Here is an 18,537-nt window from a genome sequence, read left to right as displayed (position 1 = left end):
AACGACACTAACAGAAATTTTGCACAAAATGACAAAATAAGCTGTGCAGTACTTTCTATAGTGGAAATGAAGGCAGAAATGAGCCCAAATTAGAAATCTGAGTAGACCAAGCTCCACGAGCTCGTCCGAAATTTTTGTCAACCTAAGAACGCTCACCAAAGTTCACAGAAATCGAAGAAAGTGAGCAGGCGTAAGCTAGAGCTTCTCGCGACTAAGCCCGAGAGGATGCAGCCTGCTCTGATACCAATTGTTGGAATTATGGTTGCAGGGAAACACACACAGCTTGGAGAAGTCGAAGGAAGCTCAAGGCACGCAACAGAGAGTGTATTACTTATTGTGCAATGGAAATATAGATAGCTCTAGAATGAATGGGTGTATATACAATGCACGGGGGGAAAGGGGGGGGGGGGGGGGGGGGGGGGGACCTCCTAAAGAGGGAAAAAATACCCCGGTGGTCCTAAGTGTGTTCACGCACATCACTACCACATGTATATAGTAATAGCTAAAAAATAAATTTTGGCTGGACATTTGGCATTATTCCCAACAATTACACTTATGGGTTCCTGTAGAGGCTTCCAGGAACTATACCAGTCTTTCTTACTAGTCATATGTCAGGATGCACCACTATCTAGAATCCAAGAACCATCAACAAGCAGACTTTGTGCTGATGAGTATACCTTTTCTATGACGGCCCATAGTTCAAGGTCTATTTCAGCATTGTTGGTGGATTCTCTTTCCTTCAAAGAAGCTTTCATAATGCCCTTCTTGCTTTCTTCTTTTTGTAGTCTTTAACAACATGACCCTTCTTGTCACAGTAAAAATAGCTACCTAAAGATTTTGTCTTCTTGGGCTTCTTCTTAGAAGCATTTGACGTAGTCCCCTTGAATTTTGCATTGGCTGTGAAGGTAGCATCACCTCCACCATCCTTGGTCGTGAGTTGCAGCTCCTCTTGAAGCAACATTAACTCAGTTCTTTAAACATAAGAGGGGTTGGACAAACCTGAGTGTTGAGTATCGTAACAAGACCATCATATCTCACTAGAAGTATGCGAATCCAGCATCGAGCTAAATCTTTCGAAGAAATACCCACACCAACGGAAGTTAATTGATCTTGGAGGTCCTTAATCTGCTTGATAAAGGCCTCCACCTTCTCTCCATTAGCAAGTTTCTCAGCAGCAAACTGATTTTCCAAATTTTGAATTCTGGTGATTGTGCGCCTCATATTGGCAAGCCAATATGTTTCAAGCTTCATGTGCTTTAGTGGTATGTTGAACCAAAGTGAGGACAGAATCACTTACAAACATGACAATGGTGCATAATGCATCTGCATTCCTTCTTTTCCAGGCACGTAGAAGGGTAGCATCCAAGAAAATTACAATGCTTGGATTTGCCAAATCATTTATTGCAATGGGCACCGGGTCTACACCGTTTGGCCCCAACACAGTCTCCAACAATTCGTATGAATATAGAATTGTGGAAATTTTGAATTTCCACATTGTCTAGTTGGTGTTGTCAAGATTTCCTTCGGTAAATGTTTGTGGGCGAATGCGAAGCGGAGTAGAACCGACAACAGCACTTGAAACGTCGACATAATTGATTTTGCTAAGTGATACAAGTACTTTTCGTACTTTCTTAGCTACGTGCACGTAGAGCTCTGATACCATGTAATAAATGAGGAATACAATAAGGTTCTAGTAGCAAGCAGAGTAGAGAGAGATACGATGCAAAGTAGATTAGTGGCAAATCAAAAATTTTAGATTAGCACACTATTACAAAGTGATGGCATCATCCACCCATGCGCTCTCAAGGTAGATCTTAGATGGAAATTTAGACAACTAGAGCAAGTAAGAATACAAGGGACTAACAATCCTTCAACAAGGATGTGTTGTGTGCGTCAAGTGTGCACACCATTCTACTAAATTACTGATGAGAAGGCCTCCTTATATAGATGTAAGGGAACCTCTAAATGCCCATGTGTAGCCACTTTTGGGTAGACAAGTCCTCCTAGAACTCAGCCACCGGTTAAGGAAATCCGGCCACTGGCCAAAGACCACAGACAATTGGCCACCGACCCTCGGATGGCCATTTTCCGATTGTCTTCCGGCCGTCATCCAACCAAGATATTCTGGAAAAAGGAATATTTCAGCAAATAAAATATCTAGGGGGAGGAACCTAGGCCCCCAAAGTTGGCCCTGAATTTGCTCCATACCATCCATGATATAAAAAAAATAGAGATCTCATCAGCGTGCAAAGGTGGAACTTACCAAATATATATGCACCATTGGCTTCTCCTCATATGGGGGCCTTACAAACTATGTAGCATATATTGTGGTGGCAAAACTGAGAGGTGGGCATTGCAAGTATATTAACAATTAGTGACTTGTGTTTGACCATTAGACTCAAGATGGAATGCAGAAGTAAAATTAAGAGATGTAGACATGATTTTTGCACATGCACTTAGAATGAGAGTGAAAAAGGAGAATGTTGCATAAAAATGGCCTAAAATCCTAGCCCCCAAACTCCACTGCACCTCATGTGGAGTTGAATATTTAGTATTATTATGAAATTTTTTTAGGTGCCAAGAATTTGAGGCCCCTCTTTACATTTACTCCATGAGTGGTGGCTATCAGTTCTTGCATGAACCTTCATAGGGTGAGTTGTCACTATGTATATACAATGAAACCTTATTAGAAAAATATAGCTAAAACACTATGCAAATAAAAATGACTCAGAGATACTATTGGGTGCCTTCTCCTTAGTTTCTATAATTGTAATCTTCATAGCATCAATCTCACTCTTAGTAAAAATTAAAAGACAACACTGTAATTAATTATTACATGCTACCTATCCCAATTGTAATGCTAACCACATACAATAAGAGGGTGCCTAAACTCTTAACAATATAATGGGGTCAAGATAAAGCTTGATTATTTAGCATCATAAGAACCCCCATCACAACCAACAACACATTCGATTCAAAAAGTGAGGTCTTGAATTTATTCATGATAAGATTTGATATAAATAAAGCCAACAAAGATTTTCAGAGTAGTTCTGATCTGTAGGAATGAGACTTAGAGAGATCATCTAGGGAGTGGACTAGTGTATGAAGTGATCATAGAAAGCTAGAGTTTGAAGTGGCTAACGGCCACTAACATGTCATTAAAGAAAAACTTATTTTGGGAATCAAGACCAAAATGATTACAAGGGCTAACAAATCCATGTGCAACATGTCAATAATGGCTGTTATTTCCTTGAGGTGCAAGCGGAGTGGTTCATTCATGGCCCAAATTAGAGTCACAACCATGGGATGAATGCACAATCCTAATGTCATTTCACTGCCTCCTATGCACACATAGCCCTTTGCACAAGAGCTTTTGCCTGTAGCCACTACACAAGTGAGCAACCTTGTTCACACTTGGATTCCATTGCCAAGCTCCTCTAACGAAATTCTCATTCTTAACCTAAGCCACCTCTCAGACTTCAAATATGGGGAAATCAAAGTCTTCTATATCTATGCATGCAATCTTAAAAGAAAAGTAGCAGGAGTTGGAAGACATAGCATACAATATAGCATAAGAGAATCCATTTGTTGGAAGTAGGGTTGTAGGCAAGCACACAGAGCTTGGAGAAGATGAAGAAGCCCAAGGCACAAAGAGTATATTGCTTAGTGCACAATGGAAAGATGAGTTAACCCTAGAATGATGGGAGTATATACAATGTTCGGGGGGAAAAACCTCCTAAGTTATGGCCCGGTGGTCCTAAGTGTGCTCACACACACCTACGTATGCGCTAGTAATGTGTTCATAGACATCACTACCACATATATGGTATCAAATCCCACCTTGGACTGATGTGATGAACGAGAGCTTGCACATAGTGTATAGGGAAGTGTCATCCCTTGAGGACATGATCAATCCACAAAGGGAAGCAGACCCAAAGATTTGGGAAAAGCTTCAAACTTCTCACAAGGCAATGCCTTTGTGAACATATCTGCAAGGCTATCCTATGTCGGCACATAAGCCAAGTAACTGTTGATCTTTCTGCTAAGAATCTCTCTCTAGCATACTGATAATACACCTCAACGTGCTTTTCTCGAGCATAAAAAAGTGGGTTCCTTACAACTGCCAATGCAGTCTGACTATCAGTGTAGATGATGTTGGTATTATCTGTAGAAGGTGAGGATAGTCCCAGCAAGATGGAATTGTCCTGTAGAAGGCCGAATAGCGGATCAGTCACATAAGTAGTAATTACCGCAGGCAGTTACTACAGTAACTCATGGGAGCTATAAATAGGACCCGCTACACTGTAATTGGGCTTCTTAGCTTATTGACTTCTTAGCTGCTTATCTTTTGGCTTTATCTTTCTAAGCACTTTCGGGTTTACGAGCTCTTCGCCTCTAGCTTCACTCTGTAATGATTACTTCTATAATAATTTGAGATTAAACCCATTATACATTGTACTGGTTGTCCTTGAGTTATATCTGAATTTGCAAATACTCTTTCCAGTCTTTCAGCATGTCTCTCATTTCAGTATAACATTCCAGTTCAGTTATCTATTTCAGCCCAGTTAGTTCTCTGTTCCAATCTCACTAGCCGAACTGATGACATAACCAGTAGCTTTAAATTTTAACATTGGAATCAACTGTCTGAAGAGACCAGCTCCAATCCATTTTGGCAATCACAGTGGTTAGAGCTATTCACTCTTTGACCAAAAAACTCTTATCTCCCAGTTAGAATTATCAGTTGTACTGATGGAACCCAAAGTCAATCATGGTCGTAAACCATCAACCCAATAAGGCACTTATTTCGACCGTGTCAACCCTATTCATGAGATATCAGAAAGAGAGTCTGATCCTAAGAAGGACCGCAAGAGCGAGATTGAGGCTCAGGAGGTGCACAGTCATGTGCTGAAGAGGCCAAGGACTCTCAACACTCCAATCATTCCAGGAGGAGAAGGGCTAAGTGGGAAGAAAACAAAACCAGGAGTTCTCGGTCTACACACAAGGCACATGGGTCCAAGGGCAGCAAGGGCAGTCGTCATAGTTCCAGCAGAAAAGCCAAAGAAGAGACAAAAATTGGGACTGAAGAAGAAGGTGACTGGGATGCTGACACAGATCACTACAGAAAGTCTTTTCGACGAAGTCAAGTTCTTAGGGGTAGAAGAAGCAGAGACAATGCCGACGGGCATGATTATACTTCTTTATTAAAAATCTCTTTACCAATGTTCAAAGGAAGAAAGAAAGATGATCCAGATGTTCATATTCAAGATTTTGAAGAGTATGCTGAGCTGAAGAATATTGATGAAGATGGTTGGGGATAATATTTTCCTCAGACACTGAAAGATGCAGCAAGGAAATGATACTACCATTACCCAACTTGCCAACTCAGATTATACAACAAATTGCTCAAGGCTTTCAGACTAGAATATTAAGACAATAAGGGTGATGAGGACATGCTCTGCAAGCTACATAAGATTAAACAAGGGAAATTGTCAGTTATTAGTTATGTTGAGAAGATCAAGAAGTTAACCAGGCAGTTGCAGGAGACACCAACAGAAAAGAGGTTACGTGCATGGTTTTTAAATGGGTTCCACATAAGGAAGCTCAGAGAACATGAGGTTCCTGTACCAACAAAGAAATTTAATGATTTGGTCCAACGAGCTCTAAAGGCTGAATAGCAGGCTAAGACGGAGAGAAGTCACAAGAAGAGGAGGTCCAGTAGTAGCAGTTCTTCCACTGAGAATTCTGATTCCAGTGAGATCTCTAGTAGCTCTGAAAGCAGTTCAGATAAAAAGATTCAGGACAATGCCAGGAAGGGCTCTTGGTCTAGAAAGATTGATGAAATGGCCAAGCAGATGGCTGAAATCAGCTAGACCAGACAACAAGTTAGGAGAATGGAAACCTGGTGTTCAAGGTGCAAATCTAAAGATCATGTTTCCAATGAATGTCCACAGTGTACCTATTGCAAATCATATGGTCATTTATGGAACAATTGTGGAATTTGCATTCATCACTTCAAGAAGGGAAAGGATTTGTCTGTAGTGGCATTTACTAATGCTGAACAAGCTAGAGTAGAGACAACCAGTGTACCCCAAGAGGAGAAACCGAGTACTAGTAGTACTGGTATTGGGCGCGGAAGATACCGGGGAGGTATTGGCCGAGGCCGGGGTCGTGGTAACTTTCAAAATCAAAGCCTTAACTGCTATACTTGTGGCAAGTATGGGAATTTTGCGGCTCAGTGTCTAGAAGTACCTAGCACTACGGCTACTGAGGCGAAAGCTCCAGAGCCAGTTACACACAATAAAGGGGTAGTCATTGAGGAAATCCCACATGATAGCCGACAAAACCAGTCAGTTCTAAAACTAGCAAATGGGCTAAGCAGAGAGAGGTATGGAAGGCAAAGGGCAAACGGAAGGTAGTCAATGAATGGTAGGAGCTGAGAGAACTGTTTCATGTGGTTAGAAAAAAAGTAGGTACAATACATATATGCCAATCTTATCCTCTCGACATATTTTCTTCCTCTTCAATGATCAATACTACATCATTAGGAGAAATATGGACCTTGCATGGGCCTTGTAAGGAATCCTAATTTTTCGGGATTAAGGCTAATGTTGTTTGAGGTTAAGGGGACAAGAGCATTGAAGAAGGTAGTTTTGAGTAGGTTTTTCTAACCTTTTTTTAAGACAAATGTAGGATGTGGACCTAAGAGGTTACTTTATCTCTCTAGGGAAATTGTCAGTTGGAGTTATGTTGAGAAGATCAAGGAGTTAACCAGGGAGTTGCAGGAGCCACCAACAAAAACGAGGTTACTTGCATGGTTTTTAAATGGGTTCCAGATAAAGAAGCTCAGAGAACATGAGGTGCCTGTACCAACAAAGAAATTTGATGATTTGGTCCAGTGAGCTCTAAAGCTTGAATAGCAGGCTAAGAAGGAGAGAAGTCACAAGAAGAGGAGGTCCAGTAGTAGCAGTTCTTCCACTGAGAATTCTGATTCTAGTGAGATCTCTAGTAGCTCTGAAAGAAGCTCACATAAAAATAGTAAGGACAAGGCCAGGAAGGGCTCTTGGTCTAGAACGATTGATTAAATGGCCAGGCAGATGGCTGAAATTAGCCAGCCAGACAACCAGCTAGGACAATGGAAACCTGGTGTTCAAGGTGAAAATCTAAAGATCATGTTTCCAATGAATGTGTACAGTGTACTTATTGCAAATCATATGGTCATTTATGGAACAATTGTGGAATTTACATTTATTACTTCAAGAAGGGAAAGGATTTGTTTGTAGTGGCATTCACTAATGCTGAACCAGCTAGAGTAGAGACAACCAGTGTACCCCAAGAGGAGAAACCAGGTACTAGTGGTACTGGTACTGGGCGCGGAAGATACTAGGGAGGTATTTCCCGATGCCGGGGTCGTGGTAACTTTCAAAATCAAAGCCTTAACTGCTATACTTGTGGCAAGTATGGGCATTTTGCGGCTCAGTGTCTAGAAGTACCTAGCATTGCGGCTACTGAGGCAAAAGCCCCAGAGCCAGTTACACACAATAAAGGGGTAGTCATTGAGGAAATCCCAGATGAGCCGAAAAAACTAGTCAGTTCTAAAACTAGCAAATGGGCTAAGCAGAGAGAGGTATGGAAGGCAAAGGGCAAACGGAAGGTAGTCAAGGAGATGAGAGAACTGTTTCATGTGGTTAGAAAAAAAGTAGGTACAATACATATATGCCAATCTTATCCTCTCGACATATTTTCTTCCTCTTCAATGATCAATACTCCATCATTAGGAGAAATATGGACCTTGCATGGGCCTTGTAAGGAATCCTAATTTTTAGAGATTAAGGCTAATGTGGTTTGGGGTTAAGGGGAGAAGAGCATTGAAGAAGGTAGTTTTGAGTAGGCTTTTCTAACCTTTTTTTAAGACAAATGTAGGATGTGGACCTAAGAGGTTACTTTATCTCTCTAGGAAAATTGTCAGTTGGGAGATATGTTAAGAAGATCAAGGAGTTAACCAGGCAGTTGCAGGAGCCACCAACAAAAAAGAGGTTACATGCATGGTTTTTAAATGGGTTCCACATTAAGAAGCTCAGAGAACATGAGGTGCCTGTACCAACAAAGAAATTTAATGATTTGGTCTAGTGAGCTCTAAAGCTTGAATAGCAGGCTAAGAAGGAGAGAAGTCACAAGAAGAGGAGGTCCATGATGAGTACGCGTGTGCGTGTACGGAGTGTGTGCAAGAGAGGGGAAGAAGAGAAATGGGGAAGCGGGAGATGCACAGGCAGCCACTGTGTGGGTTAGTGGAGAAGAAAGAGTGAATTCAACCCTTCCTCTTTCTCTCCCTATATTGAATAGGTGAACTTAAGTGTACAAGGGTGGTTTCCCACGGCCACCTGGCCTACACCCCAACAACCTCCCACTTGAAGGTCATGGTGGCCAATAGTGGCATTAATATAGTAAGTCTATACAAAATTGATGAAGCATTGCCGAGGCTTCATCCTACACGCATAAGTTCTATACAATGTGTAAATCGCTCCGAGGTTAGGCTCTTTGTGAGAGCATCTGCGGGGTTGTCATCAGTGTGAACCTTGACAAGCTCGATATACTTGCCAGCCAACGCATCTCGTATGACATGGTATCTGACCTCTATGTGTTTCGACTTTGAGTGAAACACTGGATTCTTTGCCAAAGCAATGGCACTCTAACTATCACAATGTAGTACTGGAACCTTGTGAATGCCCAAATCTCCCACTAGATGAGCCAACCATATGGCTTCCTTGCTGGCTTCAGACGCAGCAACATATTCTGCCTCAGTGGTAGATGAAGACGTGCAATCTTGGAGACACGATCTCCAAGAGATAGCTGCTCCAGCAAACATGAACACATAGCCATATGTGGATCTTCTACGATCCACGCAACCCGCATAATCCGCATCCGTGTAACCTACAATAGATGCATCACTGTTTCCGAAGCGTAAACACTTGCTAGCTGTACCTTTCAAATATCTAAGGATTTTCTTCACTGCTTCCCAATGCTTCTTGCCAGGGTTTGTCATGTACCTACTAACTACTCCCACTGCATGTGCAATGTCTGGTCTTGTGGCTACCATAGCGTACATCAAACTGCCAACTGCTAAAGAATATGGTACTTTCGCCATTTCCTCTTTCTCAGCCACTGTCTTGGGAGAGTCTTCCTTGCTAAGTTTGGAGTATGCTTGCATTGGGGTACTCAATGACTTCCCCCCCTGCATACTAAAACGTTGCAAGACTTTGTGAATGTACTTTTCTTGAGATAATTCAAGAATTCCACGTTGCATGTCCCTCTTGATGTGCATACCAAGAAAGTGATTGGCATCTCCCAAATCCTTCATGGAAAACTGAGTGCTTAGCATCTTTTTTAGCTGATTGATTTCATCAATTGATTTGCCTGCGATAAGCATATCATCTACATACAAGATCAAGATGATTAAAGAACCATCGTTCAACCTTTTTGTGTACAAGCAGTGATCCTCTTGACTTCTAATGTAACCCTGAGACTGCATGAATTTGTCGAATTTTTGATACCATTGCCTTGAACCTTGCTTGAGGCCATAGAGTGCCTTTTTAAGTCTACAAACCAATTCTGACCTCGTTGGTTTTTGGGTTTCACATACGAATCCCTCTGGTTGTTTCATGTAGACATCTTCATCTAGATCCCCATGAAGAAATGTTGTGTTCACATCCATTTGGACAAGTTCCATGTCCTGGATAGCAACCAAGCCAAGCACGGTGCGAAGTGTAGTCATCTTGATGACTGGAGAGAAAATCTCATCAAAATCCACACCTTTTTGATGCTTGAAACCCTTGGCAACTAGACGAGCCTTGTATCTAGGCTCGGGATCTTCCGCTGTATACTTCTTCTTGTATACCCACTTGCAAGGTAAAGCATTTTTGCCTTTTGGTAATTCAACCAAATCCCATGTCTCATTAGCCACAATCGAATTGTATTCTGATTGTATAGCCTGCTCCCACTTAACACTATCCTCCATTTGTATAGCTTCTTTGTAGCAGGTTGGCTCTCCACTGCCAGTGACCAAAATGTGGTGTATACCCGGCTCAAACCTCTCGGGATCACGTGATACTCTCTCAGAGCGTCTGAGTGCCTGATTGCTGGATTCTGCTCTCTCCGGAGCAATAGTAGTATCTTGCACTTGAGGAGTAGGTGCAACACTACTGAACTGAGTTGGTTCGGAGGCTACATCCTCAAAATGAACACGTCTGTACTCAACATCTTTGATGGGCTTTTTGTGCATTTTTTATTCATTGAAAATCACATGTGAGCTACGAATGACTTTGTTTGATTCTGGGTGCCAGAGACGATATCCCATCTCTCGGTTTGCACCATAGCCAATAAAGATGCATTTGTGTGATCTGGGATCTAACTTCCGACGAAGTTCTTTGGGCACATGTGCATATGCCTCACATCCAAATACACGTAGATGCTCATAGCTTGGCCTTTTGCCAGTCCATAATTCCTCTGGAATTTTGAAATTCAAAGGAGAACTAGGTGACCTGTTGATGATGTGCACTGCTATCAGAACAGCTTTACCCCAAAATTCGGGAGTAAGCTTCGCCATAGACATCATAGAGACAACTCGCTCTTGAATCGTACGATTCATTCTTTCAGCTATCCCATTTTGTGCAAGTGTGTATGGAGCAGTAAACTGCCGCCGAATGCCTCTTCTATTACAAAAATCCTTGAACTCTGTGGAGACGTATTCTCCACCATTGTCCGTGCGAAAATCTTTGAGCTTTGTTCCTGATTGGTTCTCAACCATGGCGAGGAATTTTTGGAATGTCGAAAAGACTTCTTCCTTACGCTTAAGGAGATACACCCACACCTTTCTGGTGGAATCATCTATGAACGTGAGAAAGTAGTTCGCTCCCCCTAGAGTTTTATGTGGCATTGGACCACACAAATCACTGTGCACCAAGTCTAGAGGTTTGCCTAGTTTCTTATTCAATGGCGAAGATGTCAATCTAGTCTGTTTGCCATATAGACAATGCTCACACAATGGAAAGTCCGTGTAATCTAACACAGGTAATTAGCCAAAACGTTGAAGTGTTTTCATTCCCTTTTGGCTAATATGCCCTAGCCGGCTATGCCACAACTCAGGAGATGGCATCTCAGCAACATAGATAGAGTGTTCGTCGACACTCGAAACAAACAAAGAGTACAGGGATCCACTTTTATTTCCTCTCATCATGATAAGGCTGTTCTTGCGGATCATCCAAGAACGATTACCAAAAACTGTAGTGTAGCCAAGATCATCCAATTGCCCTATAGAAAGAAAGCAAGCTTTTCGTAAGCTTGGGCACATGTCTGACATTTTGCAGCACAAAAGTAGTGCCATTATGCATCTAAAGTTTCACATCACCAATGCCAATAATGTCAAGCTCATAGGAATCACCAAGCTTGACTATTCCATGCATGGGTGCATAAGAGGAAAACCACTCTCTATGCGGTGTGACATGAAAACTTGCACCAGAATCAAGGATCCAATTCTGTGCATAACCCTCATCCTGTGCAACCAAAGCATCTGGAGTGAGATCTGAAGTGAAAATGAGAACATCGGAGGCATCTGCTGTCACCTTGGGATGAATCTCTATGGGCATAATGAGCATCACTGGAGGAGGAGCATCCTCTACTGCAGTGGTAGGCATGGGAGACTAAACGATATTGAGCTCCTAAATATTTACTGTACTTTTGCCTTTGCCAGAATTATCCTTTTGCATGTTTTTCTGATCTCTTAGGAAACTGCGACAATCCTTTTTGTAATGACTCTTCTTGTGGCAATAGTAACACTCGACATTTTTGGCATTGCGGTCTCTACTTTGGTTCCTGTGTCTGCTAGGACTACGAGGATTCCGGTCTCTACTTTTGCTTTTGTATTTGTGCCTGTCACGGCCTCTTGGCTTTGTTGAACTGCCAGCCATATATGCATCTCCATGACTAGCATTATCGAGAGATTTACGACGAATCTCTTCAGTGAGCAACGCATCTGTGACAGCATTGAATTCTAACTTTCCATTCGGAGCCGAATTGCTTATGGTTGTGCAAAAGATATCCCATGAACTGGGTAGAGAGAATAATAAGAAGATAGACTTGAGTTCATCGTCAAACTCCTTAAAGCCCTGAGATGTCAGCTGACTGAACAAGGAGTTGAACTCATTTAAATGACTAGAAACTGTGCTACCTTCTTTCATGTTGAGCTTCATAAGCTTTTTCATGAGAAAAACTTTGTTGGATGCACTTTTGCTCTCCCATGCTGAACATAAGCTATCCCAAAGTTCCTTGGTTGTTTTCTTCCCTATGATAGTGAAGAAGACTGACTCGGCTAGATGTAGACGTATCGTAGCCATGGCTTTTGCATCCAAAAGCTCCCATTGAGCTTGTGTATAATCATCATCCTCTGCGCGCTCTTTCAACGGTTCTGAGAGGCCTTTGTTTATCAAAACATCTTTCATGCGCTCTTTCCACATGGTGAAGTTGCTGCCATCGAACTTCCGAATGAAATACTCCTCCTTTTCTGAAGAAGAAGCCATCGCTCATAAGAGGGTTTGAGAGGTGCCACACTATGGCGAGAAGCTGTAGAAATTTGGACAGAGTAACCTTTGTATCGGGAGTAAAATTTCAAATGAAATAGACTCGAAAGTGCCAACAATGGAAGTCACAACTCGCGGGAAGTAAATCCGACAGAGTTTCCTTTGTATGAGGAGTCAAAACTCAACTCAAAATGCATATAAATGTGCCAACTGGGTATCTGCTGCACAAAACAACTGCTTTGTGAGTGCCAACTCGACGTTAAAAGAATAAATAACCGTCCAGATACATATCCTATGGCAAGGGTACCGTAAAGGGGAACTCCAGCTACCTGTATCACCGAAAGTGTCTCAACATTCGAGCACACCCCAGCTCAAAGAAAACCTCACGCTATCGACCCTCCAAAAGGCTAATGCAGACACAAATGGACTAGCCACAGTCTCAGAAAGGGCTCTTCTGGTCCGAGTCTCAGAAACGGCCGGGAAAAACTGCCAAAATAGCCAAAAATGGCTCCACACGTAGTACAGTGGGCAGTGTCCGCAACTCAACGTACATGAGTAAAATCGCGCTGAAACAGGCGCCAAGAACTGCTGCATGCAGTGAAAGTGATCCCTGGGGAGATATCTGCTGTCGAAATGACTGCCAAATCGCCTGTGAAATCACTGTGTTTGGTAACCTGGAGAATCTGTGAGTGAATGGGCGTAAAAACCCCCTGTAGCCTGTAACCTGCGTGTCGGTGTCGCTATGTGCCGATTTCTACCGCCGGGCAAAAATATGCTAGTCGAATAGCCGCCAAAGGTGTCGTATCCGTAAACTGTGTAGTACAGGGCGATCGGTGCGCTCGGTGCCGATGCCGGGTGTCACTCCTCTATGATAGAGGTACCTCGCCCGCGCATGTCGCAAGCACGGTCTTCGATCGCGGGAACGCGCTCGTGTGGGGAAGCGCCCGGTGTCTGGGTCGGATGTCGGAGATCCGCCGAATGAGCAGTGTCGAGCCGGTGCGCATGAGCAGTGTCGATGTCGATGTCACCTTCCGCCGCCGGGCGGAAGTGGCTAGCCGAGTAGCCGTATAATGCCAATGCTCGAGCGGTCAATACCGAGTCGGATCAGTAACGATCGCAGATCTTGCTCGATCTGTGAAGATTGCTCTCCTTTTTTTGGACTCGGTGGCTTGTGCTCGCTCGCAAGCACGGTGTCAATCTCTCTCTCTCTCACTCTCTCTCTCTCTCACTCTCTCACTCTCTCTCTCTCTCTCTATTTCACAAGCTCTCTCTCTCTTTCTATCTCTCTATTTCACAAGTGCAAATTTCTGAGAGACTTTCTTTTCACGAGCTCGAGGAGAGGAGTCGAGGAATTCGATTGCAGGCTCAGTGGGAACGAGCCCTTGCACACACACTATTGTGGGAGGGTGTAATTAAAAAAAAAAAAACGCTGTCTTTTTGTCGAAACCTGCCTGCAGTCGACGACTGTGGGTGGGTGTGTGTGTGTGTGTGTGTGTGTGTGTGAGAGAGAGAGAGAGAGAGAGAGAGAGAGAGAGAGAGAGAGAGAGAGAGAGAGAGAGAGAGAGAGAGAGAGAGAGAGAGAGAGAGAGAGAGAGAGAGAGAGAGAGAGTGCATAGTAGGACTCCTGTTCTCAGTGCTCTCTGGCGGCCCCAATTTGCTGCTCGTCAACACACTCCCAAGCTCCCAATGTCTGCACACGCTACCGGCTTGTATTGAATAGCGCTGCCAGATGCACTGCAAGCCGCCCGAATCTCCACTCGAGTGTGTGTGTGTGTGTGTGTGTGTGTGTGTGTGTGTGTGTGTGTCGACTTCTACAGCTCGCCTCACATCAGCTAGCTTCACAAGAAATCGTGTTCTCAACGCTACCAAGCTTGGTCTCATGCTGGTTCCCTGACGCTACTGCTCAAAATTGCACCTGCTACATCGTTGCCTATTGCAAGCTTGAGTGTGTGTGAGAGCCATGCTGCTCGAGCTCGCTCTGTTGCATCAAGCTTAAAGTCTAATTGCAGATTCCGATACAAGCCTTCAAGGCTTCAATGCTCGACATTGGCTGCTGTTGTTCCTACGGAACCAAGCTTTATAAAGCTCAAGAGACCACGAGCTTTTGTTTTCGATGCCAAGTCCTATATGTTGGCAGCTCCGAGTATCAAGCTCGATCGCCTGCTTGAATCACACTGGTGCGGCCTTACTTCGGGACTTGATGCCTTCAAGGATTGCAATGCTTCTTTACTGCGCTCTGTCCGATGCTTCCCCCTTGAATGCTCTGGCTGTCAAGGCTTCAAGCCTTTGAATGCTTCATGAGTAGACCTCCGAGCTGCCTCAATTCACTTGCTGAATGCCCTTCAAGCCTTCGATTTGAGCTACTGTTTTGCTCCCGAGCTTCCAAAGTGTGCAATTCTTGCTCATAATGAAAAAATTTGATTGTTTGTCTGCAGAGCTTCCTTTCTTGCTTTGATTCCTTAGAATCTCCAAGATCTCCCTCCAAGCCAAGAGGGGTTGCACGCGTCGGGTAGTGAGGAACCGTCGACCTTGTTCGATCTCTCTGATCCGTGTCGGATCCGCCCCAAATCAGCCTGATCCGGTTCCGTGAAGCGTCGAGCTCCAATCAAACTCCGCCTCCGTCAAGAGATCACCGTTGCCGCCTAGCCATAGATCTGATACCAATTGATGAGTACGCGTGTGCGTGTACGGAGTGTGTGCAAGAGAGGGGAAGAAGAGAAATGGGGAAGTGGGAGATGCACAAGCAGCCACTGTGTGGGTAGTGGAGAAGAAAGAGTGAAGTAAACCCTTCCTCTTTCTCTCCCTATATTGAATAGGTGAACTTAAGTGTACAAGGGTGGTTTCCCACGGCCACCTGGCCTACACCCCAACAGTCCAGTAGTAGCAACTCTTCCATTGAGAATTCTGATTTCAGTGAGACCTCTAGTAGCTCTGAAAGCAGCTCAGATGAAAATATTAACGACAAGGCCAGGAAGGGTTCTTGCTCTAGAAAGATTGATTAAATGGCCAGGCAGATGGCTGAAATTAGCCAGACCAGACAACTAGCTAGGAGAATGGAAACCTGGTGTTCAAGGTGCAAATCTAAAGATCATGTTTCCAATGAATGTCCACAGTGTACCTATTGCAAATCATATGGTCATTTATGGAACAATTGTGGAATTTGCATTCATCACTTCAAGAAGGGAAAGGATTTGTCTGTAGTGGCATTTACTAATGCTGAACCAGCTAGAGTAGAGACAACCAGTGTACCCCAAAAGGAGAAACCAAGTACTAGTAGTATTGGTACTGGGGGCGGAAGATAACAGGGAGGTATTGCCCGATGCCGGGGCCGTGGTAACTCTCAAAATCAAAGCCTTGCTTGCTATACTTGTGGCAGGTATGGGAATTTTGCGGCTCAGTGTCTAGAAGTACCTAGCACTGCGGCTACTGAGGCGAAAGCTCGAGAGCCACTTACACACAATAAAGGGGTAGTCATTGAGGAAATCCCAGATGAGCCGAAAAAACCGGTCAGTTCTAAAACTAGCAAATGGGCTAAGCAGAGAGAGGTATGGGATTCAAAGGGCAAACAAAAGGTAGTCAATGAATGGTAGGAGCTGAGAGAACTGTTTCATGTGGTTAGAAAAAAATTAGGTACAATACATATATGCCAATCTTATCCTCTCGACATATTTTCTTCCTCTTCAATGATCAATACTCAATCATTAGGAGAAATATGGACCTTGCATGGGCCTTGTAAGGAATCCTAATTTTAGGGATTAAGGCTAATGTGGTTTGGGGTTAAGGGGACAAGAGGATTGAAGAAGGTAGTTTTGAGTAGGCTTTTCTAACCTTTTTTTAAGACAAATGTAGGATGTGGACCTAAGAGGTTACTTTCTCTCTCTCTAGGGAAATTGTCAGTTAGGAGTTATGTTAAGAAGATCAAGGAGTTGACCAGGCAGTTGTAGGACCCACCAACAAAAAAGAGGTTACATGCATGGTTTTTAAATGGGTTCCACATTAAGAAGCTCAGAGAACATGAGGTGCCTGTACCAACAAATAAATTTAATGATTTGGTCCAGCGAGCTCTAAAGCTTGAATAGCAGGCTAAGACGGAGAGAAGTCACAAGAAGAGGAGGTCCAGTAGTAGCAGTTCTTCCACTAAGAATTCATATTCTAGTGAGACCTCTAGTAGCTCTGAAAGCAGCTCAGATGAAAATATTAAGGACAAGGCCAGGAAGGGTTCTTGGTCTAGAAAGATTGATGAAATGGCCAGGCAGATGGCTGAAATTAGCCAGACCAGACAACCAGCTAGGAGAATGGAAACCTGGTGTTCAAGGTGCAAATCTAAAGATCATGTTTCCAATGAATGTCCACAGTGTACCTATTGCAAATCATATGGTCATTTATGGAACAATTGTGGAATTTGCATTCATCACTTCAAGAAGGGAAAGGATTTGTCTGTAGTGGCATTTACTAATGCTGAACCAGCTAGAGTAGAGACAACCAGTGTACCCCAAAAGGAGAAACCAAGTACTAGTAGTACTGGTACTGGGCGCGGAAGATACCAAGGAGGTATTGGTCAAGGCCGGGGCCGTGGTAACTCTCAAAAATCAAAGCCTTGCTTGCTATACTTGTGGCAAATATGGGCATTTTGCAGCTCAGTGTCTAGAAGTACCTAGCACTGCGGCTACTGAGGCGAAAGCTCGAGAGCCAGTTACACACAATAAAGGGGTAGTCATTGAGGAAATCCCAGATGAGCCGAACAAACCGGTCAGTTCTTAAACTAGCAAATGGGCTAAGCAGAGAGAGGTATGGGATTCAAAGGGCAAACAAAAGGTAGTCAATGAATGGTAGGAGCTGAGAGAACTGTTTCATGTGGTTAGAAAAAAATTAGGTACAATACATATATGCCAATCTTATCCTCTCGACATATTTTCTTCCTCTTCAATGATCAATACTCCATCATTAGGAGAAATAGTCCATCATTAGGAGAAATATGGACCTTTCATGGGCCTTGTAAGGAATCCTATTTTTAGCAATTAAGGCTAATGTGGTTTGGGGTTAAGGGGACAAGAGCATTGAAGAAGGTAGTTTTGAGTAGGCTTTTCTAACCTTTTTTTAAGACAAATGTAGGATGTGGACCTAAGAGGTTACTTTCTCTCTCTAAGGATGTCGGTTAGGAGTTATGTTAAGAAGATCAAGGAGTTAACTAGGCAGTTGCAGGAGCCACCAACAAAAAAGAGGTTACATGCATGGTTTTTAAATGGGTTCCACATTAAGAAGCTCAGAGAACATGAGGTGCCTGTACCAACAAAGAAATTTAATGATTGGTCCAGCAAGCTCTAAAGCTTGAATAGCAGGCTAAGAAGGAGAGAAGTCACAAGAAGAGGAGGTCCAGTAGTAGCAGTTCTTCCACTGAGAATTCTGATTTCAGTGAGACCTCTAGTAGCTCTGAAAGCAGCTCAGATGAAAATATTAACGACAAGGCCAGGAAGGGTTCTTGCTCTAGAAAGATTGATTAAATGGCCAGGCAGATGGCTGAAATTAGCCAGACCAGACAACTAGCTAGGAGAATGGAAACCTGGTGTTCAAGGTGCAAATCTAAAGATCATGTTTCCAATGAATGTCCACAGTGTACCTATTACAAATCATATGGTCATTTATGGAACAATTGTGGAATTTGCATTCATCACTTCAAGAAGGGAAAGGATTTGTCTGTAGTGGCATTTACTAATGCTGAACCAGCTAGAGTAGAGACAACCAGTGTACCCCAAAAGGAGAAACCAAGTACTAGTAGTACTGGTACTGGGGGCGGAAGATAACAGGGAGGTATTGCCCGATGCCGGGGCCGTGGTAACTCTCAAAATCAAAGCCTTGCTTGCTATACTTGTGGCAGGTATGGGAATTTTGCGGCTCAGTGTCTAGAAGTACCTAGCACTGCGGCTACTGAGGCGAAAGCTCGAGAGCCACTTACACACAATAAAGGGGT

Source organism: Adiantum capillus-veneris, chromosome 7, assembly GCF_014529385.1.
Source record: "Adiantum capillus-veneris isolate H3 chromosome 7, ASM1452938v2, whole genome shotgun sequence".
In the NCBI taxonomy this organism is placed as follows: Eukaryota; Viridiplantae; Streptophyta; class Polypodiopsida; order Polypodiales; family Pteridaceae; genus Adiantum; species Adiantum capillus-veneris.
Note: the sequence above shows the minus strand (reverse complement) of the source record.